Consider the following 21,677-nt stretch of genomic DNA (forward strand, 5'->3'; position numbering starts at 1 on the left):
AGATCTAGCTTACAATAATCAATATTATCATAATATAGAGTTTAGATCTTAACTTTGATTGTTATGTAGCAATAACAATCTATTCCTTCTTGTAATTGGCTTCTGAAAGCTTAGTGTCACAAGTGTCACACCTCTAATGCCTCACAAACACCAAGATTAAGATGATGACTCAGGAGAGGAGAAGAAGGCACCAAAAACGTCCAATAAACTCCAAGGAATGCTTAGCTACGTTTTTGGGTGCCCTAGGGGTCTTTATATAGTGAGGCTATTAGGGTTTTGAACTAGGAAACCCTAATCTGACTGCTTAGGCCCTAAGCAGCCCATGGACTCCATCCTTAGAGGCCTTGGACGAATTCTCATGGGTTTCCTCATAGATTTTGTCCACTCCAACCTTTATGGAGTCCATTAGCCCAATATCCAACTATCACACAATTGACATTTCTAGCCCCTTTATTTAATTAATGTCTTTTAGCCACAGTATTAATTCTTATTAATTCTTGACTAATATTAATTAAACAATATGATTTGTCTTTTAATATATTATTCATATAATATATTAATAAATCATAATCAATCTCTTTCTCCACAAATCATCCTATCAAGTTGCGTTGGTGAATGCAACCCAAAAGGACCATGCTCACAATCGGGTCAAGTACATACCAAAATAGTTATGGACTTAGACACTAATCCAACATAAACGTCTTAAACCCTTCATGTTAGCCTAATTTCTTGCCTCCAAGTCCCTAACCCTAAATCTCGAAAACCCTAAATCCATTTGTATGTTTGTGAGCTATTTTTGAGAGTTTTGATGTGTATTTGAAGCTATTGGAAGAAGAAGAACTTAGAGACACAAGAGGGAGCATATAGATCCAGAATCCTTGCCTCATCCACGAAATTTTGTTGGTATAAAGCTTAAACTTTTCCTTATAGTTTTTTAGATCTCCTTTATGGGGTTATGTTGATAGTTTTGGTCCATATGACATGATCCTTGGGATTTGGACGTCCCAAGTGGGTATACTTCAGATCTAGGACCTTGAAGAGTTTTCATGGCATAAAGGTGCCAACTTCATGGCCATGGAAGCCCCATGCAACATTTGGACCATTATTCTGGTCTTTAGTAGCTCCTACGGCTATGCATGTGGATAAAGTTTCTGAATTTACATGATTATCTCGACCCTCGAGTTCAGATCTAAGATCTCATAGTTTATCTTGAAGTTTTGATGGCCTTAGGAGTAGGATCTAAGCCATTTTGAGTTTGGGTTTGAGTCTTATGTGTTTGGAGAAGGCCTTAACGGGTAAAGGTGGAAACTTTACCCTTCTAGGCATATTTTCAGTTTGGATCGAAAGTTTAGGGGGTAGATCTGAAGAATAAGGGCTTAATGCATTAAGAAGAGTTAACAGAGTGATAAACTCGATGAGTCCATAAGGGAACTCGGCGAGTTGGTCTGAAAGGTCCCCGATTCTGTTAATCGAACTCGGTGAGTCCTTAAGGCAACTCGACGAGTTGTATTAGGAACGTCTTATTTCTATTGAGAAGGAGGAACTCGGCGAGTTGGAGGAAAACTCAATGATATATATCGCGACTTCACGGTTTCTATGATTCATGAGAACTCGACGAGTTGAGTCAACTCAGAGCGTTAACTTTGACTTGACCAGAGTTTATCCTTAAGGGTTATGAGTATGGAATGGTATCTAAGGAGTTGTCTTTGTTCAAGGAGTGAGTAGAGCTGATTCCGGGCAGAGACGTTTCAGCTATCATCCGACAGTGAGGTGAGGTTCCTCATGTATGAACGGGTCAAAGGCACGAATGTCGACCCGTATATGTATGCTAGTATGTTCCGGACCAAGGTCCGATGCCGGACAGTGCCCAATGAAGGTTTATATGTTTCCGGATTCCGATCCAATGTCGGGCGAGGCCCAACGAATGCTTGTATTCTTGGTGTCTTCTTGATTCTTGCATCTTTCTGTTTGGTATGTTTCCGGACTATGGTCTGATGACTGGCAATGTCGGAGGAATGTTTGTATGCTTTCGGATTGAGTTTCGATGTCAGGCGGGGCCCGAGGAATGTTTATATGTTTATGTTATGTGATTACTTATGTGTATTTGTTTATATGTTTATATGTATACCGAGCTTTGCTCGATGCCGGGTGGGGCACGATGTCGGACTTCGGTCTGATGTCGAGCGAGGCCTGATGCCGGACATTCTTCGATGTCGGGCGGGGTCCGATGAAGTGGAAAAGACCCATGTTATGTTATTATGTGATTATATGAATATGTGTATGGTATGTGGTTGTTTGGGGAGACTCACTAAGCTTTGTGCTTACAGTTTTCAGTTTTGGTTTCAGGTACTTCCGATAGCAAAGGGAAGAGCTCGGGATGACTGTAGTGCACACACCGTTATGCTCCCCTTGGATGTTTTACTCTGATATTTTGACATGTATTTTGATATGATACTCCGATTTGATACTATGACTCATGTTTTTGGATGGAATGATTTATAACTATGGTTTATTTAATAATTAAAAATGAAATTTTTGTTCATGATTTTTGGGATGTTACATCTCTGGACTGAGGGGACAATGAGGGAGGCTAACAATGGGTCATAAGTTCATTAAATAGGGTGCAAAACCCTAAAAATTAGGGTTTTCATGTTCAGCCTTTCAACTCGTCGAGTTGGGGCCTCCAACTCGTCGAGTAGACCCTGAAAGATGTGCGGCCATTAAACCTCTACACGACGAGTTGCCCTGAAAATATAAATAATAAGCTTTAAATTCATACCTGAAGATTTGGACGTTACAACAGATATTCAACAGATACAACTGAATTGCTCATAGATACCTCTTTGGTTTGACAGATCTCTATAATTTCACTTTCACCATTCAATGTTTTTGTCAATATGGATTATGTTACACAATCATATATCTAGATTCTTGCGGGCATTACTATATAAATTTCATCAAAAAATCCAATGAGAAAAAGGGGTTAGAGAGTCAACAGGAAACTAGGAAAGCGTTTGACTTTATGTTGGGTTAGGTTGGTATGATTCATGTTTTCATTCTACTATTGTTTACTTAATTGGCTTTCTTTCTTTCTTTCTTTTTGTTAATGTTTGTTTATTTCTTCATGATCAGGATCCGCTATTCCTTATGGGCCTATGTGGACTGAATATAGTAACTTCTTGAAATCTTTACCGATTTGTAATATTTTGGTTTCCACAAAACAATAGGAACTTTTTATTTTTTTCATCATTATTTCACTTAATTGTCTATATACAGGAGAAAGGATTGGTATCTGCGTATAAACTAAAATATAATAGTGCAAGGGCTATTTATAGAGAAAGAAAGAAGTATGATGATGAAATTGATTGGAATTTGGTTGTTGTTCCACCTTCTGGTTCTCTTAGGACAAATTCATATCTCTTTTTTCTTTTTTCTTTATTCTTGATATGATTTATGATTTTGAATCATTATATAAAGCTGACTATTTCCTTCATCTGATACAGGAAGAATTACAATGGACAACATGGAAAAGATTCCTAGCACTTTAAAAGTAAGAAAAAATGTTTTTCATAATTTATATAATTTGTATGCTAATAATTAACATAACTTATGTGTAATAAGGGAGAATCCTCAAATGATAGACATTGTGTCTGCTAACAAGCGCATCTTATTTACTTATGGTTTGTTTATGCCACATGGCAGGTATGCCTTTTTGAGTAACTTAACAACAATAGAATATGAACATAAAATGTATTTAGCTAGCTTCTTACTATATCCATTTGATTATTTCATGAATTTATGATGTGATACATGTTGATGTTTATGTTGTTCATGCAGTTTTATGGTGTTAAAGTTGGCATAAAATCACCACAAGTCCAACAGTTCCAAGAAGATTTAACAAGTTCTTGAACCTATATTCTGAGGTTCTTGAAAAATATATTATCTTTTTGGTTTCCAAACATTTTCTAATATCTCATTTCTGTTTGAAAATTTTTCCCCGGCTTCCCCCAAAGTGGTTTGTGAAAACAAAAAGCAAGAAAGTTTTGGTGCATGTATGTTTATTTTGCATAAGTTTTTGCATCAAGTTTTCTGAAATTTTAACAATTCTGTTTATGTCCCATTAAGTCAATTAAGTCAAAGAAACAATAACCTTATTTATCCTTAATTTTGATCTGAAATAAAAAATGACCCGTTTTCCCTTGGTTTATGTCATCCAATGAAGTTTATCAAGTTCTGTCCCATTAAGTTGAAAAGAAACAATATGTTATTGATTTTGACCTGTAATGCAAAATGACATGTTTTCCCATTGATTTAGATCGTCAATTTTGACGTTCTCTATATGTACACTCTCGGTTTAACGACTACTATGAATTTCATTTTGATCTCTAAGGCTAAAAAGTATTTTGTCAAAAATTCACTTTTTAAGATATGCGGTGTCGTTTCGGTTTAGTCGCAAAACTTTGACAGATCATAACTTCTTCGTTATAAGTCGGATTTGAGCGTTCTTTATATGTATGGAATCCTTGTAACATATACTATAACTTTGGTTAAGATTGTTTTTCCTAAGTAATCTCTATAAAAAGTCATTTTTAACTCTTATTATCTTTAAATTGACTAGCCCGGATCTGCGGGCATTACAACAACCTAGGTAGCTAAGTGGATTCTTTCCTTCATGGATGTATGTGCTATCCTTGCATCATAGGAGTTGCTGGACAAGGTGATCACTCTAGCAAGTATTTCCCCTGGGAGTACCAGGTACTTATAGAAGAAAAACAGTTGAGCCACTCTGGTAGTGTTTTGGGTTTAGGGAGTTTGGTCAGCTCACAGTAAAGATAAGTTATCTTTGGTCATGGACTAGAAATTATTGATCAAGTTCAGAGTAGGAAATATGTGCTTTCTTCGTAAAATGTTATGTCATATATCATCATAAGGGTGTGAGTAAATTCATGTTTGAGGACAACCTTTTAATGGCTTATGACCAATATTTGTAGCGACTATAGTTTGGGATTATTCAATCCATGATGGTCGGTTGATTATGGTGTCTATCATCAACAACTGAATTATTTGAGGGCCTATAGCATGGAATAGCAGGAGCGGGTAAGGACGTGATTCGTCATCACGTTCTTTATATTAAGTAGTGATTTCGTGAGGTTCAACTTTGGAAATTTCAATAGGCCATCAGAGTATTGTCAGAGGTTGTCTAGATTATTAGATCTGAGTACCGCCGACTTGGTAGTCAAGTGGGGGGTAGCCTTAATAGTTTATGGTCCAACGGTCGTTCTAAATTTCACATGAATAGATTAAGTAAGATTTCATGTGTCAATGCTAAGTAATAATTGATATATCTATTTCATCGCATGTGTTAGAGGTTGTTGGTTAGTCGCGGGTTGAGGATCGTTATGAGAGTCTCCTTGCACGTTATTTTCCGATAAAGGCTTGAAAATATGAGACATGATCTGAACATCTGATGAACTTATTTAAGGTTTATGAGGTATAAGAAGTGTGACGATTGAATTATTCTTTTATTGGTGAAATTAGTGGAAATCATTATGAATGAGTTCAGTTGGGACGTCGTACCTACCTGGATGGTAGTTGTGTCGATCCAACGAAGTTTCAGTCAGCATTATTATGAGTGATTTTGAGATCTTATCTAGATTAGGAGTTTTGATCCAATATTAGGATATTAAGGTTATATTCATACCATTTCCGAGATTTAGTACCTTGTTGCACTTGGATATAGTGAAGGTATCAAGTGTGACATCCCCTTTTTGTCGGCCAGAAAAGAACGATTTTGTTTATACTTTATAAAAATTAGAGTACCTCTTTTAATAAAAATGTTGCGGAATTTGTTCCCAGTAAAACATGATAAATTCGTTATCAAAGCATTTCTGAAGAAAAGTATTTTTATTCATTTTAAAACATTTGAGACGTCATCGTCAATACAGATACATAAGCATAAACATAACTTACATTCATTATCTCTAGTGATTTATATCTCCTTAATCTATCAGTGTAATGTGACTTCATATCAACACCTGTGATATAAATAAGTTGAGTGGGTCAGGTTGGGAAACCTAGTGAGTACATAGGGTTTTCAACCCACAATAATATAATTATTATGTTTAAATAATCAAACAATCAACCCAATTATCCATCCCCATTATCTTCTTTACTCTTAAGGATCTATCCTAAGAGTCATCTATCATGCATTCGTTTATTCCGAAGTCCCTTGCTTCCAGGGTTATAGGACTGGCACTAATTCCAAAGCTGCTATAGTTTATTCATCGGGTACTAAATCCATAGCTACCAGTGTTTATCTAATAGGTACTAAGTCCATAGCTACCAATTCCTAACAGGTACTAAGTCCATAGCTACCAGTGTTTATCTACTAGGTACTAAGTCCATAGCTACCAATTCCTAACAGGTACTAAGTCCATAGCTACCAGTGTTTGTCCAATAGGCACTAAGTCCATAGTTGTTGATGTTATTTATTAGACACTAAGTCCATAGTTGTTGATGTTATTTATTAGGCACTAAGTCTATAGCTGCCAATGTTTACTTACATCATCTTTTATCTCTCATCATTCATCTACCCATGTCATACCCAACATATTTGTATATATAAAATACGTATACAGTTTAAATCATTTAAAACATGTATAAAACGTTCATCCATCATAGACAGCAAGTATTCAGATAATATGCACACATAGCACGTAGTTTATATAAAGTACTTTATATCTATTTGTAAAATGAAAGTAACTATGCACTCACTTGAAAAGGTGGTGACTCGGCACTCGGACAACACTTTGTTACTCTTAACACAAGTTTCCATTTGACAAAACCTAGTATCATTACCACTAGGGTTTAGTCTAACATTAACCGCGACTAATTAATAGTCTAGCTATTATTATTATTATATAAGCGTTAAACAACACTCTATATAACTCATAATAATAGCCCAAATAGTTATTTTAAGGACCTAATAACATTACTATAATTATTTGAAAGCTATATTAAAAATTGCGTAGGCGTAGCTCACTAACAACGGGTTTTAAAGAAAACCGGGCTTCGCTTGGAGCAGCGTTTCAAAACCAAAAGACCCTTTTTCTCGGGACTCCGGGAGCCTCGGGGCTTCCTTCGGGTGCTAGGGGTTTTACCTAGGGTTCAGGAGGGGTTTGGAACTCTAGATAGGGAAAGATCTTAGAGAGAGAGTGAAGAAAGGTGTGAAAACTCGGAAAGGCTCGCATGCTATTTATAGCCGCCAGCAGCCTCGGACTACGCTGCGCGTCCAGCAGATACGCTGGGCGTAGTCTCGAACAGGATTGCCAGGCGTATTCCAGCTGGCTCGCACTCGGACAAGACCCGGATAAGACCGAAGGTACACTGGGCGTACCAGACCTCGTACGCGGGGCGTAATGCGAAGGGCTACGTGGCATGATCCAAAGCGAGGTCTGATCAGCGATGGACGGTCCAAATGTTGCCACGTCATCTCAGTTTTGCAATTTTCCTTCTCGACCTCTAAAAATCATAACTTTCGCATACAAACTCCGTTTTTGACATTCTTCATATCCACGCGAAGGCGGGAACGTACGCTACAACCTTTGTTTAGACTTCGTCGGCTAATTTTGAATCTATTTTAAAAGTTATATTTTTAACAGGCCGTGTGACATCCCCATTTTCACGGCCAGAAAAGACCGATTTGTTTATGCTTTGTTTTATAAATCAGAGTGATCGTTTAAAGAAAACGGTTGCGGAATTTGTTCCCAAAATAAAATATGATAACCATTTATCAAAACGTTTCTCAAAGAGAATGTATTTTTATTAAATAATAAAACCTCGGGATGTCATGTTCCGATACAGACCAAAAGCATAAACAATAATAAATAGACCTTACAACAGTTACTCATAACTACTGGCCTATAATCCAAAATCTCTCGTCAAGTCCACCAACTTATACTCTTGTGCCATTACCTGTAATGCAAAGAAAACTGAGTGGGTCAGGCTTGGGAGCCTGGTGAGCATATAGGGTTTTCAACCCACAATAATACAATTATTATATTCAACCATCAAACAATCAACTCAATTATTCATCCCTATTATGTTTCTTAGGATTTTACCCTAGGAATTCAACTACTCGTCATTCCTTCATTCCTAAGGATTGACCTAAGGGATTTACACAAACTTCCATTGCTACATAAGGCGCATCTGCCAACATTATCCTTTAAGCGCCTCTGCCAGGATTACGTCATACACTATGAGGCGCGATTGCCAGGTTTATGACATTCTCTTTTAGGCGCATCCGCCGACATTATCTTATAAGCGCATCTGCCAAGATTACCCTATAAGCGCATCCTCTATTATTATGACAATCTTTATTTGGCGCATCTGCCAACAATATCCTATAAGCGCATCTGCTAGGATCACTCTATAAGCGCATCTGCTTTTATTATGACAATCTCTATTTGGCGCATCTGCCGACATTATCCTATAAGCGCATCTGCTAGGATTACGACATTCACTACTTGGTGCATCTACCGATATTATTCTACAGCACATCTGCTAGTCTTATGACATTCTTTAATTGGTGCATCTACCAATATCATTCTTAATCATCTTTCATACCTCATCATTTCATCACGTACCAACTATCTCATCTACCCATGTTCTACCCAACATATTTGTAGATCTAGAATACACATACAGTTTATCTCATTTTAAAACTATATAAAACATTCATGCCATACTCATCTCAAATAAACAACAATATATAAACACATAGCATGTATTTTATACCAAATACTTCATATTTATGTGTTAGAAGAAAGTAACCATACACTCTGCCAAACGTACACTTAATACATTCAAACAATACTTGTATTATACCCGTGTTTATGAAAGGGACTATACATCCATCCATATAAACAACTTTATATTATCCACGTAGCACGTATTTCAACGAAAATACTTAATAATTATGCGTTAGAAGAAAAATAACTACACCCTCACACTTATAAACAACAATACTCTTAATACACTCAAACCAAACTCGTATTATTATTGTGTTTATGAAAGGTAGTATACACTCACCTGATCAGAAGATGATCGGACAGCACTACGACTTGCAGAAGTAGTAATCCTCAGCAGATCTGGAAGATCTCTTCAAAAATCGAACTTCTCGCGGGCAGAGCTTCGGCTCGGGAACCGCACTTCTCGGGATCTTCGGGATCTCGGGACTTGCTTCGGGGCTTGAGAACAATACCGGGGCTTCGGGGTATTTCTGGCACGCAAACCGATGCAAAATGGGAGAAAGAAGAGGAGAAATTGGCAAAACTATCGGCTGCCTTCGGATTCCTTTTATAGAGGCTGAGCCTCGCACGTACGCGGGGCGTACGCCAGTACGCGGGGCGTACTGGTCCGAAAAACGTCACTGCGTGCGTCATCCGAAGCCACTTGCTGCGAATGTCGACACTTCGGAGTACGCGGGGCGTACTCGAGTACGCGGCGCGTACCTCGGATCAGACCGGTGACTCCTTCGGATAATGCTTCCGAATTAAAGATTAAAAATAAATACAAATTATTTAATAATCTTCGGAAATTCATATCTTCTTCATACGAACTCCGTTTTCGACGTTCTTTATATCCACGCGAAGGTGAGACTACGATCTACAACTTTCGTTTAGACTCCGTCGGCTAATTTTGACTTTATTTTTTATTAATTATTTTTAATAGGCCGCGACATAAACTTTCGTTATAAATTCATAACTTCTTCGTTTGACGTCCGTTCTCGCCTAACTTTTTATTGCTTCGATACCAACAATGAGATCTTCGATTCTCATTTAGATTGCTTCGGCTAAATACCGCTCTAACGTAAATTCACTTTTTACGTTGCATTGCGTCGTGCCGGTTCTGTCGCGAAACTTCGACGGGCCATAACTTCTTCGTTATAACTCGGATTTTGGCGTTCTTTATATGCACGGAAACCTTGTGACATATACTACAACTTGGTTAAGATTAATCCTTCTAGATAATCTTCTATCAAAAAGTCATTTTTGACGCTTATTGTTTCTAAATTGACTAGCCCTGATCTACGGGCGTTACAATTATCTCCCCCTTAGGATGATTACGTCCCGGAATCATCAACGAAATAGGATTCGCATACTGACTCCATAAGTTATCTTTCCATTCTAAGTAATAACCTTGATGCTCAATCCTGCATCTGCTCTTCGTACTATCTTGGACTTTCAATCATAACCTTCGAGTTACAAAATAAGTCCTTATTGCGAACTCTTTCTTCTTCTTAGGATAAATATATTCCTTTATCCAATGTAACAAACCGATGGGTCGTGCTCTATCGACCTCTCATCGCACGATGCGACGCTTAGACTCGGTCTTTAATAAAGTTAAATTCCAGAATGGAATATACCTTCCTTCATATTCTAATGCGATATAATCACATTTCAGCATGTAGCATTTCTGCCTACAAACTTCTTTTAACAACGAGAGCGACACTATCAATCGCATTAACTTCAACCTTCTGACTTAAGTCAGATGTTACATCTAACTCGGTCCTCTAGACCACGTACATACTCCTCGCCGTCGAACTCAAATTAAACATGACCACTAGGGTCGGAACAAGAACCATCTTACTAGTCATCACCGAAACAATGGTCATGACATACCAGAATAAAATGGAATCAATCACTAGTTTCTTGGTAACCTTGCGACTTTCCCTGATCCAAGTGCGAGTCCTGTGCTTCCGGTAGTATATGCATCTACTACCTTTCACACCTACTCATACTCGTCCCAAGTATTGCCTCGTAGTCGACCAAGTCACCATGCAAGAAAATCAGACAATCATTCAACACATCAGTTAACAAAACTAGGGTTTATATTAACTCCTTGAAACGGTTACACAAAAGTTCAAGTTCACCCTATACTATGCCTCTAATAGGCTACACCACATGTTACTTTTCATATCACTACTTTATAACTTGATCTTTAGATATAAGATCCTTATTCCTGATTCCTTGCATTGCCATCTGCTTCATCAAGGATCATTTGAAATGCTCTTGCCTTTAGCTTTGGCGGCGCCTCTAGCCTTGCCGTTTGATTTTTCCTTGGGCAGTCTTGCTTGAAGTGCCCCTCTTCGTTACATTCGTAACACACCTTTTTGTTGAAAATACACTCATCGGCGTAATGCCCATGCTTTCCACACTTGAAACATGTCACTTCCACGCCACATTTTCCTGAGTGCTTCTTCTTGCACTTATCGCACCACCGTGCCTCATCCCTTCCTCTTCCTCCAGACTTCGAGGATTTTCTTTTCTCATTAGAACCTGAAGTTCCTTCTAACTTTCTCTTCTCACCAACTTCAACCTTACTGTCAGTCCTCCCCTTGATCATATTCTCAACAGACTTGGCAGCCCAAATAGCTGCCTCTAGAGTAGGTGCCTGACGCACTGGCACCGCATACTCCCAAGGGAGTCCCTTGGCATACCGATCGACTTTTGTCAGTTCGTCTGGAACGATGCGTAAAGCAAACTCCATCTTGTCTGTGAAAGCATTAGTGTATTCATCCACTGACATGCTGCCTTTCTTCAATATCAGAAACTTATTCTCCAACTCCAATAGATTTTGAGCAGAGCAGAACTTGCGCTTGAATTGCACCAAGAACTCTGCCCAGGTCAGTTGCAGTGGCTCATTAGGACTTAGGATCTTCCCCAAAGTGTTCCACCAACGAACAACCCCACCCCTGAACTGACGTACTGCATAGGTAGTCTGCAACTTGCCTCTGCAGCCACAAGTCATGAAGGCTAGCTCCATTTCCGATATCCAATCCATAACTCCGATCGGATCTTCCTTTCCAGTGAAGGTCGATCGTTTGCAAGTCAGAAAATCCTTATACTTGCATCCCATTCCATCGTTCCTTCCATTCTGGTTGTTTTGCCTAACTATCGGTGGGTTGGCTTGACCAACAGACCCACTGAAGTTTCCACCTTCCGAGTGCCCTTCATTTAATTCAGGCTCTTCCACTCGAATTGACAGTTCTTCACGATTCTGCTGAAGCAACCGTCTAGTTTCATCCATCTGACGATCCAACATCGTCTGAATCATCATTTGCACACCAGCCATGGTTATTGGCTCAGGTGCTGCTGCTACGACAGGTATTTGCTCAATCACTGGTGGTTGATTCCTGTTTTCATCAGCATTTCCAACTCCACTTCTTGTTCTCACCATTTTTGATCTACACACCAAATAAGGTGAAATTATATCCTCAATCACGATAGATATTCACATCGCCCTTATCACTCCGAAACGTTTACATGCTAGTTCTAATATCGTAGACGTACGCTTAGAATCCTAAACACATAAGGTTTCCAGATCCGGTCGGCAACAGACCATAGATCCGAACAAATAATAGCATCAATTTAGCTATCACACAAAACATTTAGCACATAAAAGCATTTTAGGCATCATTCCTAAAATGAACTAGTGCTTGTGTCAATTTAGGTGTACTACCTAACATATTTTAGACACACTCCTCACAATCATTACTTAGCATTCTAAGTTTAAGTCTAGAAATTTCCTACAAATTCCTAGTTCGCTTAAACTAATGCTCTGATACCAACTGTGACATCCCCATTTTCACGGCCAGAAAAGACCGATTTGTTTATGCTTTGTTTTATAAATCAGAGTGATCGTTTAAAGAAAACGGTTGCGGAATTTGTTCCCAAAATAAAATATGATAACCATTTATCAAAACGTTTCTCAAAGAGAATGTATTTTTATTAAATAATAAAACCTCGGGATGTCATGTTCCGATACAGACCAAAAGCATAAACAATAATAAATAGACCTTACAACAGTTACTCATAACTACTGGCCTATAATCCAAAATCTCTCGTCAAGTCCACCAACTTATACTCTTGTGCCATTACCTGTAATGCAAAGAAAACTGAGTGGGTCAGGCTTGGGAGCCTGGTGAGCATATAGGGTTTTCAACCCACAATAATACAATTATTATATTCAACCATCAAACAATCAACTCAATTATTCATCCCTATTATGTTTCTTAGGATTTTACCCTAGGAATTCAACTACTCGTCATTCCTTCATTCCTAAGGATTGACCTAAGGGATTTACACAAACTTCCATTGCTACATAAGGCGCATCTGCCAACATTATCCTTTAAGCGCCTCTGCCAGGATTACGTCATACACTATGAGGCGCGATTGCCAGGTTTATGACATTCTCTTTTAGGCGCATCCGCCGACATTATCTTATAAGCGCATCTGCCAAGATTACCCTATAAGCGCATCCGCTATTATTATGACAATCTTTATTTGGCGCATCTGCCAACAATATCCTATAAGCGCATCTGCTAGGATCACTCTATAAGCGCATCTGCTTTTATTATGACAATCTCTATTTGGCGCATCTGCCGACATTATCCTATAAGCGCATCTGCTAGGATTACGACATTCACTACTTGGTGCATCTACCGATATTATTCTACAGCACATCTGCTAGTCTTATGACATTCTTTAATTGGTGCATCTACCAATATCATTCTTAATCATCTTTCATACCTCATCATTTCATCACGTACCAACTATCTCATCTACCCATGTTCTACCCAACATATTTGTAGATCTAGAATACACATACAGTTTATCTCATTTTAAAACTATATAAAACATTCATGCCATACTCATCTCAAATAAACAACAATATATAAACACATAGCATGTATTTTATACCAAATACTTCATATTTATGTGTTAGAAGAAAGTAACCATACACTCTGCCAAACGTACACTTAATACATTCAAACAATACTTGTATTATACCCGTGTTTATGAAAGGGACTATACATCCATCCATATAAACAACTTTATATTATCCACGTAGCACGTATTTCAACGAAAATACTTAATAATTATGCGTTAGAAGAAAAATAACTACACCCTCACACTTATAAACAACAATACTCTTAATACACTCAAACCAAACTCGTATTATTATTGTGTTTATGAAAGGTAGTATACACTCACCTGATCAGAAGATGATCGGACAGCACTACGACTTGCAGAAGTAGTAATCCTCAGCAGATCTGGAAGATCTCTTCAAAAATCGAACTTCTCGCGGGCAGAGCTTCGGCTCGGGAACCGCACTTCTCGGGATCTTCGGGATCTCGGGACTTGCTTCGGGGCTTGAGAACAATACCGGGGCTTCGGGGTATTTCTGGCACGCAAACCGATGCAAAATGGGAGAAAGAAGAGGAGAAATTGGCAAAACTATCGGCTGCCTTCGGATTCCTTTTATAGAGGCTGAGCCTCGCACGTACGCGGGGCGTACGCCAGTACGCGGGGCGTACTGGTCCGAAAAACGTCACTGCGTGCGTCATCCGAAGCCACTTGCTGCGAATGTCGACACTTCGGAGTACGCGGGGCGTACTCGAGTACGCGGCGCGTACCTCGGATCAGACCGGTGACTCCTTCGGATAATGCTTCCGAATTAAAGATTAAAAATAAATACAAATTATTTAATAATCTTCGGAAATTCATATCTTCTTCATACGAACTCCGTTTTCGACGTTCTTTATATCTACGCGAAGGTGATACTACGATCTACAACTTTCGTTTAGACTCCGTCGGCTAATTTTGACTTTATTTTTTATTAATTATTTTTAATAGGCCGCGACATAAACTTTCGTTATAAATTCATAACTTCTTCGTTTGACGTCCGTTCTCGCCTAACTTTTTATCGCTTCGATACCAACAATGAGATCTTCGATTCTCATTTAGATTGCTTCGACTAAATACCGCTCTAACGTAAATTCACTTTTTACGTTGCATTGCGTCGTGCCGGTTCTGTCGCGAAACTTCGACGGGCCATAACTTCTTCGTTATAACTCGGATTTTGGCGTTCTTTATATGCACGGAAACCTTGTGACATATACTACAACTTGGTTAAGATTAATCCTTCTAGATAATCTTCTATCAAAAAGTCATTTTTGACGCTTATTGTTTCTAAATTGACTAGCCCTGATCTACGGGCGTTACAGGCCGGGACACGATTGGTCTGTTAAAAATTCATAACTTCTTCATCCGACGTCTATTTTCGTCTGTCTTTTTATCATTACGCTAATATTAACGAGATCTTCGATTCTCGTTTATGTTGTGTCGGCTAAAAACCGCTCGATCTAATATTCGAACTTCGGGTTGTACACTGCTAAGCCGAAACTTCAAAAAATCATAACTTACTCATACGAAATCAGATTTGGGCGTTCTTTTTATGGACGCTCTCAGTTTAACGAATACTACGACTTTCGTTTAGATCGCTATGGCTGAATATCGCTCCATTGTAAATTCACTATTCATGCTTCCTAGTGTCGTGTCGATTTCGTTGCGAAACTTCGACGGGTCATAACTTCTTCGTTATAACTCGGATTTCGGCGTTCTTTATATGTATGAAACCCTTAATACATATTCTACAACTTCGTTAAGATTGTTTATTATAAATAATCTTTTGTCGAAAAGTCGTTTTCGACCCCTATTATCTCTAAATTAACTAACCCGGATCTGCGGGCGTTACATCAAGGATAAAGTACTTCGGTCTTCGAGTAAAGTAGTAAAATGGGAGATACAGTGGATCTAAGGTGGATAGTATGTTCTCATAATGGGTTATAGTTGGAAATTACAGAGGTTACAACTTGTGCTGTAGGTAGAATCAGGTAGGCAACTATGGGTAGAACGTAGCAATTATGAGAGGAAGTATGGGTGGAGGGTGTCACGACGTGTCTTGACCCAATGTATTTGAAACTTGTGATGGTAAATTCCAACAATTGTGTTCCAAGGTTTTCAGTTTTGTGTCCTTGTTTTCATGGGTGAGGGTCTGGATCGAAAAGAGGTTATGGTTCGCTCAAGATTATGGTTGTGAGAACAATGGAAAGGTGATAACTTGTTAGGAAGTCAAGTAAGCTTCGAGAGTCCTTTTTGGGCATGATTTACAGACTAAGGACTTGTTGAAATAGTCGGTATGTTTAGATACTCGTTTCATGGTAAGATGGAAGCGTTCCTCATCGAATAAGGTTCTTTGACATGTATATATGGAGGGTAGTTGTCAGTGCTAAGGAATGATTTTTTGAGGTTTTAGACTGATGAATTCCCGGTTTGGGTGAATTCAAAATGTGATTGGAAGAAGGTCAGTGTTAAGGTGTTGGAAGAAAGTCAGTGTTGTAAAAACTGGTTATTAAGGATCGTTTTCTATATTATAGCCAAGGAGGATTTCTGGGATGAAATCCAAATAAGTGGGGGAGAACTGTAACACCCGTTTTTAAGATGTGATTTATCTATGTAGGTGGAATTCTTAAGATGGAAGATGTAACGTTTGCATATGTAGGTGGAATTCTTAAGATGGAAGATGTAACGTTTGCAAGGAACTACAACACAGTTAGTGTGAGTAAAACGACATGGCCATGTCAAATCAGTAACGATGTGATGAAGTTTGGACCACGACGTTGTGGCAGATGAGGGTCTTCATTCTCCAATCCATGAAAAGTTGGCAGGCGATGGACTAAACTTGACTTCAATTCCGAACCTCCTTCCAAAAATGGATAATTGATACCGGTTGGATTTGTGTAACATCGGTTTCCATCATTTGCCTCAAAGTTCTTTCGGAAACTTCTCCTCCATCCGCCATTGTAATTGGTTCAATAATGGGTGGGTTTTGTTGTAGAGGAGGTGTTTCGAGAATTTCTTGGCAAGGGTCGGGGCTAATATCGGGTTCTGTATCGCTTGATGAAGCGGGTTCAACCTCCGGATCCCCGTGAGGATTAAAAGTTTTACCACGTTCTATTTTCTTTTCCTTCGCCAAACGCCTTGCTTCTTTTTCAATTTCCGGATTGTAAATCAAGTCACCTGTACGCTAAGATCTTGGCATAGAGAAACAACTTGATTAAAAATAAACCAATCCTTGGCAACGGCGCCAAAATTTGGTGGTTGTCGAGGCCAACAAAATTAATAACCCTAAATATTACACACTAAAATAGTGTATAGTGGTAAATGGATCGTATCCACGAAGATTGGTTCAATTTAAGTCTCTATGTAAATCACTTGTTCAAGTACTTGTAAAACAAAAATAAAAGTAAAAGGGGGGGGGGGGGGGGGGAGGGTTTAATTCTTTTTTATTGTTTGACAAAATTAAAACTAGCTAGAATGTAAATATGACAAGTAAACAAGTAAAAGATTGGGATACACCACATGGATGATATAGTTGACTTATCATTAGACTAAAAGGAACAACACTTCTGAATTGGTTTAACTTGGCTATAGAAATTCATATGCACAAATTACCTCAACTCTTCTTAGATATTAAAATGGTTAGAGGAGCTCTAACACATTCCCTTAATTAAAGTCACAAAATCAATGAAGCATATAATCTTGTGAAAATCAATTAGCTTTGAGTTCTAAGAGTTACCAAGTCCATAAGATAATCAAATGCTTACATTATCATTATGGAGGAAACATTCCTATGGTTTAAATGAAATGAAAACAAACATAGAAAACATTTGTTTCTTACCAACTTCAAAGTCCATTACTTAACCAAGAAATTGATCAACAAAAATAAGGTCCCGTTTGATAGTTCCTGACTGAGAAAGAGCTGACTAGGAAATGTATGTCTAGGTAAGAAATCCTGAATGAGTAAGAAACCAGGCTGTTTGATTGTACATCTGGCTCAATGTTCTGACTGATGAAAAATGACCATTTTACCCTTCTACTGTATAGAACAATGGATGAAGTTGTTGAAAAATTATAAAAATGCACTAAAGATAATCAAATTCATTTGCTCTATTCATTTAAAATATTTTTCTTCAATCTTGTTGCCTTATATCATTTATCAAGATACACATTAAAAACAGAATAAATTCTGAAAAAACACAATTCTCATTTCAATATGACCCAATTATGATATAATAGCCATAGCCTATTTCTTGTTGGGTTTCTTCTTTGAAACCGAAGTCATAGCCACCTGTGGTTTTGGATGTTTTTTAGCTTCACTTGGATCCAACCACTTGAGAGGATGTTTGTTAAAAAAGGGGCAATTAGGAATTGTAATCAAAGTTGTCAAAATCACCCCCCAGCATATACTATCAACATCAGTTGAAATGAACCCACAACATAACCTGTTATAAATGTTGCAACTGCAAATACCACCAGCAATATCTGCATCAATTGCTCTACTACCTTCTGTCCTTGCCAATCCATCTATTTACCCGAGGGTATTATCAGAATTAAAAAATATATAAGGTGTAATCGGAGTCAATCGGCTACCTTCAACAGTAAATAGATGGATTTAGGGAAATGAGTAAGCAATTTCTCTGCTACCTTCAACAATAAATTCATTTTTATCAGTTTTGTACATGTAATTGAAATCAGAGTCAATCAGCTACAAAGGAGTAAGCAAAAGGACAATCATAAGGTGAAATCGAACACGGTGAGCATTTAGGGCAAGGAGCTTTGATCGGCTGGAGAAGAAAAGAACAGCAGAAGCATACCTAATAGATGAGGAAGGAACTTCGACCGGCAATTGGAAGAGGAAGAAATAGGTCGATGTTGCTTGCTGGAGAAGAGGAATCGCTGAAAGGGGAAAGAAAGGGCACCGATGGAAACTTTTCTCCTCTTCTCAATCAGCTGATTTCCAACTTCTTTCTCAATCAGCTATAGATTTCTGAATCAGCCACACATAAAGTGTTTATCAAACACAAATAGCTGAGCGAGTCAGCCAAAATGGTCTGAGCCGACTCAGTCAGACAATATCAAACACAGCTTAAATATTTATTCATACAAGCTCATGATCAAAGATAAACAAACATAACAAGATGTTCAACTAGAAAACATTTCCATAAACATCAAACACAAGATAGCATTTAGTCTTCAAAGTAACCAATCATCAATGGGATTAAACCCTAATCAACCACATGAAAATCTAGCCAAGCATGGCCAAAATAAAAGAAATACAAGAAAGTTTAGAAATACCAAACATTGTTCTAAGTGCAAGATATAAAGAAATAACACCAATCTTCAAATTCTTCGCAAGTGTTCTTGAGAGCAGAAGAGTAGTTTTCCTCAAGAGATAATGTTGAAAAAATGCTTCAAATCTCCAGCAAAAAAGGATTCATTTTCAGATTCAAAAATTTCCCAAAAGCTACCCACCAACCTTCCAAAAATAGAGTTAACAAGGCAAAACACGGGTTCACTTCAGCACCATTCACACGGACCGCGTATGGATCCACGCGGACCGTGTGGGTCTCGCTGATTGCATGCCTTGGCCCATTAAAAATACAATCCTGCCCAATCTTCTAATTTATGCTCCAACCCACATGCACAACTCTTGGGGGCCTAATTGTGTTAATCCAAAGCCTCCAACGATGATCCAACGCTTCTTCAATCTTCCGTAGCTCGAGTCCTTGTCCAAAGATTATGTCCAACACGCTTCTTGCTTATATTGACACCGAGCCCAATTGCACCACCTCAAGTTCACAAGCAGTCCACAACCCTCCAATTGTCTCGTACTCCTTCCATACCTCCAGTAATGAATAGTCTTCAGTAAATCCTGCAAAATAAGCTCAAATCACTAGAAAGCACCCGGTAAAGGAAAAAAAATAATCAAAAGAGAAAATATGCATGAAGCTTAACTAAAATGAGATGGTTTTAACTAAAACTAAACTATGAAAAGAAGTAATAAAAACAAAACTATCATCAACCCTGGTCACATGTGACTTAACGTATTTATCTAGCAGTTAACTCCCATCACTCGGAGTCCCATAAAGCACAAAGCAAGCAGCATTCAGACAAACGGAAATATCTAACCAAACAAGCCACTCAATCCTCTTATCAGGAATCTATACTAGCATGCAATTCATAGGCTCATACAATCAGGCATAACCCTAGCAGGCCATCCTACTACTGGCTTATCAGTTCTAGTATGCAGATCTATAACCTTATATAAGCATACAAAGGCATCTCTCCTAGATCCTTAACTCTAATCTAGCATGTGAATCAAATAATCATATCATATCATATAACGACCATGTATTGGTATTATGGGAACCACTTACTTGAGCTCGGCCGATTGCACGCATCACACCCCTTTCTTTTTTTGAAAATTTTCATACCAAGTCCTCAGTTAGAGTCCAGACACACCCAAGAGTGTGCCTGAATCCCCCAAACCAAGGCTCTGATAACAACTTGTAACATCCCCAAAATTTAAGGCCAAAATTTTCATTTTTAATATAAGGAAACCGTTAATAACTTTGTTCCATACATTGAAAATATTTCAATTAAAACGAATATCATAGTCTAATCCCAAAGATCACATAATGCAGAATGACATGGGGAGTGCGTTGCAATCATCTCAAGCTCCTTTTCTTGAAAATTGAAGGTACGTGAAACCAAAACTGTAAAACGTAAGCATGAAGCTTAGTGAGTTCCCCAAGTACCACATACCATACATATCAATTGGGCCATACATGCCATACATATTGTGAGCCATACATATCAAACATATCCATAATCGAGTAAGGTGTTATGTGCCTAACATAGTCTTGTTGTTATGCCACAAGCCGCACGTGGTCTTTCTTGTCAAGCCTGGGGCCACTCCCTGGGTCTTATAGACAAGTGCCAAGGGATACCCCCAAGTCTTCCATGCAAGCATCACAAAGACAACTAGCATACATACTACTCTACTTGGCTAATAGCATACAGTGTGCCAGGAGCCACCTCCTGGTCTTTTACTCATAATAGCATACAGTGTGTCAGGATCTACCTCCGGGTCTTTCATACATAATGCCTAGGGATAACCCCCGGGTCTTCCTACTATACATAATATCATGCAGTATGTCAGGAGCCGCCTCCTGGTCTTTCATACATAATGCCAAGGGCTAACCCCCGAGTCTTCCTACTATACATAATATCATGTAGTGTGCCAGGAGCCGCCTCCTGGTCTTTCATACATAATGCCTAGGGCTAACTCCTAGGTCTTCCTACTATACATAAACTAAATGGGTTGGCATTGTGGCTGTAGACCCATACAACCAGTGAGGAGTCTCACCTCACACCACTGAAGACTAGCTGAACACTTCTGGCTGCTAACCGGCAGCTCCTGAGCTGTTGATCCTTTGGCTCCCCGAACTATCAATAGCCAAAATAACACTTAGACTACAATACCCTTAAAAGTAAAACTATGTCAAACTTGGTCAAAGTCAACTTTGGTCAAAGTCAACAACCAATTGACTTGACTCACCGAGTTGGTCCACTGACTCGTCGAGTCCCTATTCTTTCAAAATGATACAACCCCCCGACTCTACTCGTCGAGTCTAGCAAGACTCGACAAGTTCACCTTCAACCATAACATCGGGACCATCTTCAACCGACTCGCCATGTTCATCCTTGACCTCGTCGAGTCCATCTTCATCATAAGAATGTGTCCAGTCTATGACTCGCCGAGTTCTATGAATAACTCGTTGACTCCGTCTTCATGGGTTGGGAGATTGCCTTGGACTCGCCGAGTTCATCCTTGAACTCTTCGAGTACGATGATCTTCAATTCCATAATGAACCGAACTGGCTGAGTCCTCTAGACCCAGCCACCTCACACTAAAATAGGAATATT

The 21,677-nt window shown here is 38.7% G+C and overlaps 1 pseudogene; it reads right to left on the reverse strand.

Moving 5' to 3' along the window:
- Positions 1-17,991: 17,991 nt before the first annotated feature.
- Positions 17,992-18,272, reverse strand: LOC111880867 (signal peptidase complex subunit 1-like; annotated as a pseudogene).
- Positions 18,273-21,677: the final 3,405 nt, after the last annotated feature.

The sequence above is a fragment of the Lactuca sativa genome, chromosome 6, assembly GCF_002870075.4.
Source record: "Lactuca sativa cultivar Salinas chromosome 6, Lsat_Salinas_v11, whole genome shotgun sequence".
NCBI lineage: Eukaryota > Viridiplantae > Streptophyta > Magnoliopsida > Asterales > Asteraceae > Lactuca > Lactuca sativa.